The 13,311-nt window shown below is 44.6% G+C and overlaps 1 protein-coding gene across 1 annotated transcript in view; it reads left to right on the top strand.

The window, feature by feature from the left end:
• FAT3 (FAT atypical cadherin 3) overlaps window positions 1-13,311 on the top strand; it is a 704,031-nt gene that overhangs the window by 544,930 nt on the left and 145,790 nt on the right.

The following is a 13,311-nucleotide window of genomic DNA, read 5'->3' on the forward strand; positions in this document are numbered from 1 at the left end:
TCACACACGCTTCCCACAGTAATTCATACCGAGTGGATTCCATCTCACAGAGAGGGAATGTGGAGTGGTGGATGGATTGACTAAGGCCTTGAGGTCAGGGGAATTGTGAAGTAGTGGGGGGGATTTAGTCCTGGGGCTAATGTGATGTCACATCTTGGTTCCTGGCAGAACTTTCTTAATGGCCCACATGTGAGGACACAGATTGGACCCATCTGTTTGAAAGGGGGAGTTAGCACATGTGGGATAATCACCACCATTCTAAAGAAACTTTGAGGAGGTGTTTAGTTCCTGCTGATAGGGAAGATTAGAATCAAGCAAGTTTTATGAATAGAAAATGATGAGCAGATGAGCCTGGAAGGAAATGGAAATGTGATGAGATTAGTAGCTAACATATACATCTTTGCAAGGGGAAAAAAAAAAAAAAAGCTTGAAGAGATGTCGGGCTAGGAAATACTTTATTTCCTGAAGTGCAAAGAAGAAATTTGGACCAAGTTGTAGTAGTAGCAGCTGCTGCAAAGTGAATTGGTCAAGGATCTTTCTAAGAAGGCTGCCATTGAGCAGGTGCTATGTCTAAACATGGTGAGGAAAAGATGCTTCAATGTCCAGAGATACAAGGTTCAACATGCATTTAACGAACAGATACTTTCTGAGCACACCTCTATTCCAGCTCTGTGCTAGCCCCCTGCCAGTGGGTCACAGCCTCGTGGGAATCGGTGCCCTGCAGAAGGCAGACCACAGGTTCTCTGTCTCCAGCTGGATTGTGAGCAGGGTTTGCCCTCGGGCACCCTGGTAATGTGGTACCTTTGGGCAAATGAAGGGTGTGAGTCAATGGCCCCAAGATCTAGGTTTCCTGGTTGCATGGATCACACAGCCCCTCTGGTTTGTGCCTTCTAAAAAACAACTTTTTAGGAAAAACAGACTTTCTGAAAGATGGTTCAGAGCAAACTCTCATCGGATTTTTCTAATCTGTTACCCAAAGACTGGCAATCCTAGCATTTAGTGAATTCTTTCTCTTTCTTTCTTTCTTTCTTTCTTTCCTTCTTTCTTTCTTTCTTTCTTTCTTTCTTTCTTTCTTTCTTTCTTTCTTTCTTTCTTTCTTTCTTTCTTTCTTTTTCTTTCTTTCTTTCTTTCTTTCTTTTTTGAGGGCCACACCTGAGGCATATGGAAGTTTCCAGGCCAGGGGTCAAATCAGAGCTTCAGTTGCTGGCCCACGCCACAGCAACTCAGGATCCGAGCCACATCTGCGACCTACACCACAGCTCACGGCAACACTGGATCCTTAACCCACTGAGCAAGACCAGGGATTGAACCCGAGTCCTCAGGGATACTAGTCAGGTTCATTACCACTGAGCCGGGACGGAAACTCCTTTTTTTGTGATTTTTAAAAATTGCAATATAGTTGATTTACAATATTGTCTTAGTTTCAGGTGTACAACAAAGTAATTCAGTTTTATATATGTAAATGTTTTTTCAGATTCTTTTCCATTATAGGTTGTTTCAAGAGTTCGAATATAGCTCCTTGTTGATTATCTATTTTGTGTATAGTAGTAGGTATTTGTTAATCCCGTATTCCTAAGTTATCCCTTCCGCCCTTCCCTTTCTGCTTTGGTAGCTTTATGTTTGTTTTCTATGTCTGTGAGTCTGTTTCTGTTTTGTAAATTAATTCATTTGTACCATTTTTTAGATTCCACACGTAAGCAATATCACATGACATTCATCTTCCTCTGGCCTATCTCACTTTGTGTAATATTCTGTAGGTCCATTTATGTTGCTCCAAATGGCATTATTTCATTTGTTTTTATAGCTGAGTGCTATTCCACTGTGTGTAATAAACACACACACACACACACACACACACACACACACTATTCACTGCATCTTCTTTATCCAGTGAATGGATTTTCTTTTTTCCATGACTTTGTCAATGGTTTTCTCTGTTTGGAAGGTAACACATCCCATTCTCTTCAGAAAACTGCCCCCTTCCTTCCAGATTCACCTCTTCAGAAAGGTTACCTACCTACCTTTCTTATTTCTCTCCTCCGCTTCTTTTCTTCCCTGCCTCACCCTACACTCCCCTTCTTTCCCTCTTCCTCTTCCTTCCTCTCATCTCTTCTTCCGCCCTTCCTTCGTTTCCTTGTAGTCCTCGTTCCGTCTATTTCTTAAATTTTAGATAGACTTTTCCCTTGTAAAATAAACCATCCAGTAAATTTTCTTGACCTAGAAAGTATACATCTCCTTACACATCTGAGGATAAGTCCCTCAACTCTGCATGATACATAGCAACACAGGATGGGGAGGGCAGGGTGGGAAGTGACCAGAACACCTTCCCATCTCTGCTTGGTTTCTTTTTTTTTTTTTTTTAATTACTATTTTTAGTCAATTTGGATTACCCCATCAATACACAGAAACAAATATATGAATTCAAACTATCAGAGTTACTAATGGTTCTGGTAAAGAATGAGTTACTGTCTCATGCTGTTGTGGTGGTTTCTTAAAATATTCCTCCTCCCTCCAATAAAAACATATCTAATTACTGTACCTGTGAATCAGTGGCACCTCTTTCCTCTCCTCCATCCCCTATATCCAGTCAGCCCCAAACCTGTTACCTCTTCCTTTCCAAATGTCTCTAGAATCCATTCCTCCGCTCTGATGACCCACCATCCTGGGCCAGGTCCTCATCATCCCAGGCTGGTCTATCTGCTTGGTTTCTTAATGCCAAATTAGAAGTCAGATAAGAGAAATTACATGTAATAAATCCAAGGGCAGATGGTTTCAGGCTATTTTTTACATTTCTTTTCCGCCATGAAAAATACGGGTGATGGTGCGGGTCAGTTTTTGTTCACGGATTTCACCTTTGAGAAAACGTATCTTCAAGAGTTGCTTTTCCTGTGGGACCTACCCTTTAATTCACTCTTTGGTCAGTTTCCTTTCTAGAAATGACAGGAAGCCCTTGTCTTCCCAGCCATGCAGTAGTCTGAAGCCAGGGGCAGACAGGTCTGCATCCCAGCCCCCGCCTTGGTTTCAGCCCTGGCGTATCCTTTGAGAAGGTCATTCTCTGCTGCTCCACTTGTGAAGAAGCAAGAACCTTGCTTTCAACCCCTCTGCTATTGTGGAAGGATTAAGTACTTAATGTCCGTGAAACATTTTGAAGATAAAAAGTAAACCTGAAAAGCAAATATAACATCCATTCTAAACACAGCTCTTTTTTTTTTTTTTTGAGTTGAGCTTTCCAAAAAAATACCTAAATTAAAACCTCTGCCTTATTGAAATCACATAGCTATCTGTATCTGAGAATTTATGAATTGTACGCCTCATTTGACGCTCAAAGGGCATCTTGGAATTGTGGAACTAATCTCTTGGAAAGATTGAAGTTATTGCCAGTAATACAATGTTGGGGTAAGAAGCTCATCAGTCTACACACATTTCCTTATCTGTAAAATGAGCAGATTAAACCAGAAGGGTGTCTAAACTCCACCTACTCTTGTAATCTCTTAATGTCCAGTGACTGTGCTTTCCTGAATATAATCGAAGTACAGAAAGACAGTTTCTCCTTATCCTGAGGTTTTGCGGTACATGTGACCACATGGCAGGGGTCAGAAAATTCTCAACAGTGGGTCTCTACCTGTGTGGTGGCCATGAATGGAGGTACCCCAGCAGATGTAAGTGGTGAAAGCTGCCACCTGCAACTGGTCTAGAAGAAAATAGTGAAAATAGCATCCTCACCAGAATTATCAGCAGCCACGGCATCTGAAGTCATAGCCACGGAGAGTGTGTCCTTTGAATCCAGTGACCTCTAGGAAAACCGTGTTAGAATACAGTCAGATCCGAGAGAAGGGTGATGTTATTTGTAATGTATTACTGGGCTTCCTAACCTTTGTCCCTCTATGGTGCACAAAGAAGATGATAACATTTGCACGATACCTTTAGGGAAAGGGAAAGGCCAACCTCAGGTAGAGGTCCAGGTAGAAGAGACCACAGGCTTCCACCCAGGAGTCAGGAGGATCAGCTTTGCGGCACATCTGACACTTGCCACGTGGAGTTGGAAGCTCTGCCTTAGTTTAAACCACCTCTATCTCTAGATTTCTTCCTCATGCAGAATCTAGTAGCCAGGCCTTGAGCCTTTCGATCTTGAGTAAAATCTCTTTTAAGCTTTGTCTTCTGCTTTAGCAGAGAATCAGGTGCTAAAATAGCTCCGAGCAATCAGGAGGCTCAGGAAAAGGGCCCAGAGTATTTGGGAAGAAGAAGGGGTATGGCCAGATGGGCAGAAGGTATGCGGCAGCCAAGTTGGGAAGCAGAGATATTGGGGATTGGGGGTGCTCAGCCTAGCAGTGGCAGATGGGTTGGTACTAACAGCGCTCTGGATAATTTTATCCCGTACGTGCGAGGCCACATCCTGCCTTTGGTGTGAAGAGTGAAATGTTGATGCCTCGTATGGCCTCAGGGTGTGGCTGCCAGAATGGAGCAGCCAAGACCCAGGAGCCATAGACTTGCCAGTTTTGCTTAAGGCTGAAACTGTGGATGCCAGGCCAATGAAAGGGTGTGTTCCAACTGTGTTCACAGGAAGGAGGTGGGGCAGGCATTTAGGTGACAGCCAGCATGGGGCAGGAGTTAGGGGCAAAGACCCTGGACCAGGTTGAATCTACTTTACTTCATCTTTCTCAGCCTCTTTCTAATAATTATCCCACCTTCCCCCTAAGGTGAGGTTAGATGAGTTAATATTTATTAAGCATTTAAAAGAGTGCTTGCACAGAGTAAATATTCAGTGTCTGATAAATAAATAAGAGATTACAGAAACTGGGGACCCTGTAGGTTCACCCTCCCTTCCCCCATCACCTTTATCAGGGAGAAGGGCATTGAGACTTTGGTGAGAAGGGGCTGAGGGTGCAGAAATGTAACGAAATAGTAGAAGATGTAGCTGCACCAAATTAAGTCTTGGAGAACTGGAAGAAGTTGCAACAATGACCCACGACCTGGTGGCAGTTTTCTAGCAGTTGAGGAGAACACGAAGAGTGTCACAAGGCTAGAGATAGTCAAGGATGGTCCCAATTACCAAAGGAGGGAGAAGCTCGATTCTAGAAGCACAGTTAGGAATTTGATGCTGATCCAAAGCCTCACTTGGGGAGGGAATTTTAAACATATGGTTCACAGATGCTTCTGCATAGGCTCTGCAGGGTAAGGAAAAGAGCAGAAGCTGAGACGCCAAGCTGACTTGGGTGCAAACCCGCATCCTATCCCTTACTGGCTGAGTAGCCTTGCAAAAGTTACTTCACTTCTGAGTCTCCTTGTCTCCAGCTGCAGAATAGAAATGTCTCCAGGGTTCCTGTGAAAAATGGTGACCAGGTAAGCAATCACATAGAGGCCTGAGCATAGCAGGCGTGCAGTCTGTGATACTGCTGTCACCAACGAGGCAGTGGAACATACGCTTTAGAACAGAGACCAGCAAACGTTTTCTGTAAAAAACCAAAAAATAAATATTTTAGGAGTTCCCATTGTTGCTCAGTGGGCAAAGAACCCGACATAGTGTCTCTGAGGATGTGGGTTCAATCCCTGGCCTCGGTCTGTGGGTTAAGGATCCAGGGTAGGTCACAGATACAGCTTGGATCTGGCATTGCTGTGGCCGTGGTGTAGGCCTCAGCTGCAGCTCTGATTTGACTCCTAGCCTGGGAACTTTCATATTTTTAAAAAGAAAAAAATTATTTACTTTCTGTGGCCCATACAACCTCTTTTTCAAGTACTCAGCTGTAAAGCAGGAAAGCAGTCATAGATTTTATGTTTATACGAGTGGGCATGGCTGTATCCCAGTCAAACGTTATTTATAGAAGCTAGTGGCCCGCTTTGAATGTAGTGTGCTGGTCCCTGGTTTGAAACCAGACTGCCAGGATTTAAACAGAGCCTTGTCACTATGAGCAGTGTGACCTTGGACAAGTTCATAAATTGAGTTGCTTTATCAATCAAATAGATGTAAGCACAGTACCTATCTCATGAAATGGTTTTAACAATAAAAGGAACACTTAAAGCATGGGCTGTGCTTTTTGCCGTAAGTCCTTGATGCATAGTGAGCTTTTGCTACCTGCTACCTGTCATCATTATGGTTTTGCCAGCTGCCTAGAATAACAAGCCAAAATCTCCAATGAGATGAAATTCAGTAGGAACACATGTAAAATCCTGCCCTTTGACCTTCGCAAGGAAATCACACATTTATGGTTTATTCCAAGAAAAATATATAAGTGGCTTAATCCATTCGTATCATAGAGCTGTGTGACAGGGCTGCCACTCAACATAAGTAGACACATGGGTTGAATAAGTAGACATGAGATTGTCTGTAGGACTACAGAGATTTGCATAAGTCAAGTGAGTTTGATATGCTATTGTTTCGTTCTGACTATTGTATTTTAAGAAAGAAGTTGGTATATAAGGAAACATCCTGACAGAAGCAACCCATATAATGAATAGCAATTCATTATACGCAGTGAATGACCTGAGAGATGATTATATGAATCAGAAATTTTACAATCTGGGGTGAGAATTCTCAAATATGCTCAGGGATTTATGAGTATGATAGTTTTAAAATATGGCCTCCCAACTTACTGGACCCTCCTTTCATCTCGAGCTGGGGTTTATGACCCCTCTGCTTGGATCTGGACTCTGGGACTGTTGGCCAAGAGAATATGGATCAAGAGATGCTATGCCAGATTCTGGGCTCAGACCTTAATAAACTGGCACCTGTCTCTTCCTGCTCTTTACACTTTTGCTCATGGAATCCAGCCACTATGCTGTGAAGAAGCACCGGCCACACAAAAAGACCACTTGTAGCTATTGGGCCTGTTGACCTCAGCCTCACCTAAGGTCCCAGCCAGTGGCCACCATCAACCAAAAGGCATGTGTGATGACTACAGGCCCTGCTACCTATGACTTCAATGGCATGAGAGACTCCAAGTAAGAACTGTTCCATTCAGGGAGCTCCCGCTGTGGCCCAGTGGGAAAAAATGCAACTAGTATTCATGAGGATGCGGGTTTGATCCCTGGCCTAGCTCAGTGGGTCAGAGATCTGGCCTTACTGTGAGGTGTGGTGTATGTAGGTCACAGACACGGCTTGGATACCGCATTGCTGTGGCTGTGATGTAGGTTAGCAGCAGGAGCTCCAAATCCACCCGTAGCCTGGGAACCTCCATATGCCATAGATGCTGCCCTAAAATGCTAGAATAAGGAGAGATAATAAAAGAATTCTTGCTGTCTTAAGCTGCCTAGGTTGGGTTAACAGTAGTAGATAACTGGGACGACACAGAACAGGAATTTGACTTTATTTGTAGAGGTACAAAGAGTAAAAGTAACCTACAGAGTCTAGGCTAAAAATACGTATATAGATTCAGGTTCAAGAAGAACAAGAACTTTGGGAAGATTGAACTTGTCAAACAAATGGGCTGCTTCATAGGGCATTCATTCTTATTAAAACTATCTAAACTAGGAGGAGTTTCCATCGTGGCTCAGTGGAAACGAATCTAACTAGCATCCATAGGATGCAGGTTCAATTCCTGGCCTCGCTCAGTGGGTTAAGGAGCCAGCGTTGCCATGAGTTGTGGTGTAGGTAGCAGACACAGCTTGAATCTCGCGTTGCTGTGGCTGTGGTATAGGCTGGAAGCTATAGCTCTGATTCGACCCCTAGCCTGGGAACCTCCATATGCTGCGGGTGAAGCCCTAAAAGGACACACACACAATTCCCCCCCAAAACAAAACAAAACAAAACAACAAAACTAGCTAAACTAAGGCCAGATGACTATAGGTCAGGAACATTGCAGAGGATTTGGGGCATAGGGTGGGGTGAATTTGATTGGAAAACATGCTTGTTTGGTGTTGGTTAGTTGGCTGCTTGGTTGGTTGGTTAATTGGTTGGCTCATCTCCCAGTTTGCCTCAAAAAGACTTTTGTAACTAGAAGGCACTGGATGAATATTTCATTAATGCATTTAAAAATATTTATTGAATGCTTATCACATCCACTCTTGCAGATGCTAGGGATGTATTTATGGCAGAAAAAAGAGATGACGATCCATGCTTTATGGAGCTCCTCTTCTAACAGAGGCAGACATGCAGTAAACACGCTTATATGTGAAATGTGAAATAATATATTAGATGAAAAATAGTGCCAAGAACAAATATAAAGTAGACTGGAGGGTGGGGTGAGGGTGGAGATATGTAATCCCTGAAGAGAGGTTTACAACTTTTAAGTACAGTGGTCTGGAAATAGCCATTTCTGATAGATTAAGGGTTGAGGAGAATCCTAGAAATAGAGTTTATTTTAAAAGAAACTGAAAAATATTGAACATATTTGCAGACACTTGTGATCACTGGGAACAAGACGCAAAGTCTCAGCTCTCAGGCACTTACATACTCATATTCTACAGCAGGGAGAGGAAAAAACAAAAATGCGTATATCAGGCAATTTCAATGACTCAGAAGTTGGCCTTCCACCAGCTTTCATAACTCCAGAATTCTCAGCATCCACCCATTTTTGGTCCTGTAAAGCTCTCTCATCTTCCACAAATAGCTTAACAACATGTTCCTCTTTGAAGTGTTGTCATCATAATGCACCGGACTTTGCTAATCATCTTCTAGCTCTGCTAATCATCTTCAGACCACAAGGGTATCGTAGAAAATTGAAGTGGGCTGTGCTATCCTTTCAGGAGTAGTGCATTATTTGTGGTTCCTTTTGTTAGCGAATAACTGAAGAAATTAATCTTTCAGGATTTTGATTAATTGCCAAACCACTGATTATTGATCAATGATGAGAGCAGAAAATCTAGGTTAAGGGAGCAGAGCGAGAGTACACATGAATGGTTTCTAAACAATGGCTAATTCCTTGCATCATTAATGAAAAATGATGCAGAGGAGGAGATGATGGGGATTTATCTCAGTTGGTTTGGCTTCGATCTCCAGTGCTGCTGTTCCTCCCATATAGGCTGATTCCACATGATGGGCTGAGGTCTAGGGCAGATGAAGTGTGAAGCCTGAGGATCTGATGGAATCGTCAACGATTACTATTCCAGGTACAAATATGGCTGGAGACATGAGGAGGTACAGAGAAATAATAACAGGTATTAGACTTTGAGATCAGGAGTGACAAAGTGCAGTTCAGCAAATATTTGTCAAGAGTAGTTTCCAGGAAAGAAATGAAGAAAAGGTTGCCTCTGAGTAGCTCACAGTGTCCTCAAGGAGCCAGAAGACAGATCATTTCAGTAAACTGTAGACAAATGTCTGCAGTAGCCAGCACAGTTGTGGAAGTGGCTAGAAATTGTGCCATGTCGTCATGAGATTGGCAGTGTTTTCAGTCATGCACAGTGGATATAAACCCAGGGTGCATGGTTACAATTGTCCTCCTCTACCTAACCCCCATTCAGAGAATCATGAAGTGAGAAGCATTGGGAGATCTTACGTTAATCAGTCTCTTCATTTCCCATAAATAAAAAAGCAGAGACCCTTCTGTGTCTGAATGTTTCCTTCATTTATTATCATAGGGAAGAGTTTGGAGTAAGGTACAGTCATTAATTTCTTAATCTCATTCAGCAACGTTTATTTGGCACTTAGAGCTAAATAAGAGTCCATGTGTCCGAACAGAACGATGAATGAGACTGTCCCTGACCTCAGGTTGCTCACAGTCTGGAAGGACTGAGGGCAGACCAACCAACCAACAGACACTTAAAATTCCAAGAAGATAGTTCATATTCTAGAGCTGTGCACAGAGTGGGAACATAGTGAGGGGACCTGCAGACGTCTGCAGGAGGCTGGAATGGCTTCACAGAAGGAGTGTTTGAGTCGAAGCTTCTAGAAAGAGCCAGGTCTATCCCCAAGAGAAGGCATGGAGACAAACAGCTATGCAGTGAAAAGCAGGTGTAAGAGCCTGGCATGCTCAGGAGCCCCCCCCTCCCCGCCCCGGGCTGCGTGTGAGGGTGAGCACGGAGGGTGGAAGCGGGCAGGTAGCACATAATCAAGGCAGGCCAGATCCAGAACCTCAAGGAGCCCTAAAGAATGTTATACAGGTCAATGTCATGATCAGATTTTTGAGGAAAAAAATAACACTTTACACCACAAAGTGCAGGCTGGGAGCAAGGCAACCAAGAGACCACAGTGAATCCAAAGAGGCAAATGAGACCTGTCCCGGGGCAGTGTGGCCAAAGAGATGGGTGTGGGAAGCACACAGGAGATGCTTGCTGGGCTCCATGTTTGGTTAACTGTGGGGCGTGAGACCGAACAGAGACCTGAGAAGGATGCCCAGGATTCTGGGATGGACCAGAGTGTGAGGAGCTGGGGGTGTCCTTCACTGAGACGATGCAATTAGACGGGGGAGGTTTGAGGGTAATGATTTCAGTCTGTGACTTTGGGGGTGTTGGAGTACCTGAGAGATGTCCGGCAAGTAGATTCCTACTAAAGAGATAAACGCATTGGTTTGGAGATGTGGAATGAGGCTTAGGCACAAGAGTGTATTTAGGGCAGTGATCAGAGCCCAGGTGGTGGTTAAAGCCATGAGCAAAGACAATGGATGGAGTTCCATTGTCTTGGTGCAGTGGTTAACGAATCCGACTAGGAACCATGAGGTTGCAGGTTCATTCTCTGCCCTTGCTCAGTGGGTTAAGGATCTGGTGTTGCCGTGTGCTGTGGTGTGGGTCGCAGATGTGGCTCAGATCCTGCGTTGCTGTGGCTGTGGTATAGGCCAGTGGCTACATCTCCGATTAGACCCCTCGCCTGGGAACCTCCATATGCCACTGGAGTGGCTCAAGAAAAGGTAAAAAGACAAAAAAAAAAAAAAAAAAAGAAAAAAGACAGTGGAAGCGTTGTGGGCAGAGGCAGTGTGGAGGGACCATGTAAAGGGCCTTGAGTGATCTACGAAGGTTTTACAGGGCGAGGCTACTTTGGCTAAAGAGATTTCCAAATAGGACCTCAGTTAGAGTCTAATTCATTAAATAAGCATCTGTGGAGCATGTTCCGTGTGGCTTGTCACAGGGGTGAGAGCGGTGAACCAACAGGCAAAGTCCGCTTTTGTCCTTATGCAGCTTATCAGCTCAATGGAGAAGCACCCATTTAATTAATTTCCACAATAGTAAGTGCTGCAAAAAGAAAAGTACAGGATGGCTTAAGAGCAGCGGGTGAAGGACCCCACATTGTCTCTGTGAGGACGCAGGTTCAATCCCTGGCCTCCATCAGTGGGTTAAGCATCCAGCATGGCTGTGAGCTTCAGCATAGGTCATAGATGCAGCTCAGGTCCGGTGTTGCTGTGACTGCCGTATAGGCTGCACCTGCAGCACCGATTTGACCGCTGGTCCCAGAACTTCCATATGCCAGCAGGTGTGGCCATAAAAAGAAAACAAAAGTACAAAATTCAGGAGAGGGAGTCAGTGGGGGGCTGCCACTTGGTCTGTGGGGTCAGGGAGGCATCCTTGAGGAAATGGCTGTACCCAAAGGAGAAGGAGGCAAGATCCAGGTGAAGGGAGGGGCAGAGGACGGCACGTGCAAAAGCCCTGGGGTAGAAGAGAGTGTGTTCTGAGGGAGCATGGGACCTGGTGCCTGGGGAGAGGTGGTGATGGAGGAGAGCCTGGCTCCCCACCCCCCAGCTCTCCTGGAGGCTGCTTCGTGCCCTTGTGTGCCTGCTGCCCTTCCCTGCCTGTAAGCAGACACTTCGAGAACCTGGGCTTGTAAATCCAGGTCAATTTCAAAAGAAAGCATTTTTATGGCAGCAGTATCCTCCAGTGAGAGTGACCTGCGGCCAGGAGGGTCTCTCTGTTCCCCAGCAGCCACCTGGCCCTGAGGTGGCCCCCAAGTGCCACCTGGGAGCCCCCTGCAGGGCGTTTATTGACAAGCCCTGAGGAGGTGATTTTGTGCACAGTGAAGACACTGAGAATTGTCTGAATTTGGAAAGGGGGCCTTTCAAGCAGAAAAGAGAGGCAGAGGAGTGGAGCAGCCAAGAAATCAATGTGTTTTGGTCAACACAGCTCACCTGGGAGTATAACGTTTGCGTTCAGCAACACTGCAAAACGTGCCTCTTCAGAGCTCAGCGTATCCAGGAATTAGCTCAAAAGTCAAAATCCAGCCTTGGCACATACCGGCCCTGACGTGTTTCTTTTGTGAAACATAACGAACCCATGGGGAAAATAACCTTGGAAGGAGACTTGATTGATTTTTCAAAGAAAGCAAGAACTGCTATGAAAATGGACCTGAAGTCTATGCAAGCCGCCCTCTTAAGCAGCCTGTTAAGGGAAACTGAATTAGATTGCAGGTGCATTTTGCAAAAAGCCTTTCATTTGTTTTCCCACTTTTGGGTCCTTCCCCCCAACACACCCACCCATTTTTCCTGTCGGGTTGCTTTATTAGGTGAAAAACGGGATGACCAGTTGCTGTAATTCGCTGTTGTTTTTCTCCTGTTGATACCTACTGTATCTTTATGTTCCTTCCAGCCTCCAAAGATATATATCTTTGGAGGTCATAAGCTGTCTGCTTCAAGGCAATGATTTAAAGATTGAAGAGAGGTTCCTCTAGGTTTTGTGGTTAAACACGATATCAAGAATTGCCAGAAGTTTCACACTTGACTTTAGACTTCATAACAATGGGACCTCAAGCCTCTGTTTCCTCATCTGCAAAATGGGACTCCATAACCCTGCTCCACTTACTGGGAGTGTTTGGGAACGTGAATGAGATACTGCGTGGAAGAGCACTTGGACCTGTGTCCCCATCCACATGTTAAGCATCCATGTGGTAGTAATTATCACCACTGTGACCAAGAGGATTATTCACGCTACGACTCAAAGACATTTTGCATCTGCCGTGCAAATTCTTTATCTGCGTGTTCTCCTCTCTCCTCTCTCAATTTTCACAGACACACATACACACATCTCAGAGATATGGAAAGCGGGTGACCATCCCCCTCCACATGCCAGAGAGGAAAAAAAAAATTATTTCATGACTTAAAAACATAGTTTCACTATCAAAGGTGCTAGCAAAATTGTGAAGTATGCATCACAGGTTTCCTGTTATTGGTGACAAAGTAAACATCACACATTTCACAGGAATAAGGAAAAGAAAGCAAGAAACATGAATACTGAAAGAATTTAGGAGTTTCTATTGTGGCTCACTGAACCCACCCAGCGTAGTGTCTGTAAGGATGTTGGTTCGATCCCTGGCCTCGCTCAGTGGGGTAAGGATCCGGCGTTGCCACACACTGCCGCGTGTGTTGCAGATGCACTTGGAATCCCGTGTTGTCGTGGTTGTGGTGTAGGCCGGCAGCTGCAGCTCCATTTTGACCCCTAGCCCAGGAACTTCTGTATGCT

Source organism: Sus scrofa, chromosome 9 (assembly GCF_000003025.6).
Source record: "Sus scrofa isolate TJ Tabasco breed Duroc chromosome 9, Sscrofa11.1, whole genome shotgun sequence".
Classification (NCBI taxonomy): domain Eukaryota; kingdom Metazoa; phylum Chordata; class Mammalia; order Artiodactyla; family Suidae; genus Sus; species Sus scrofa.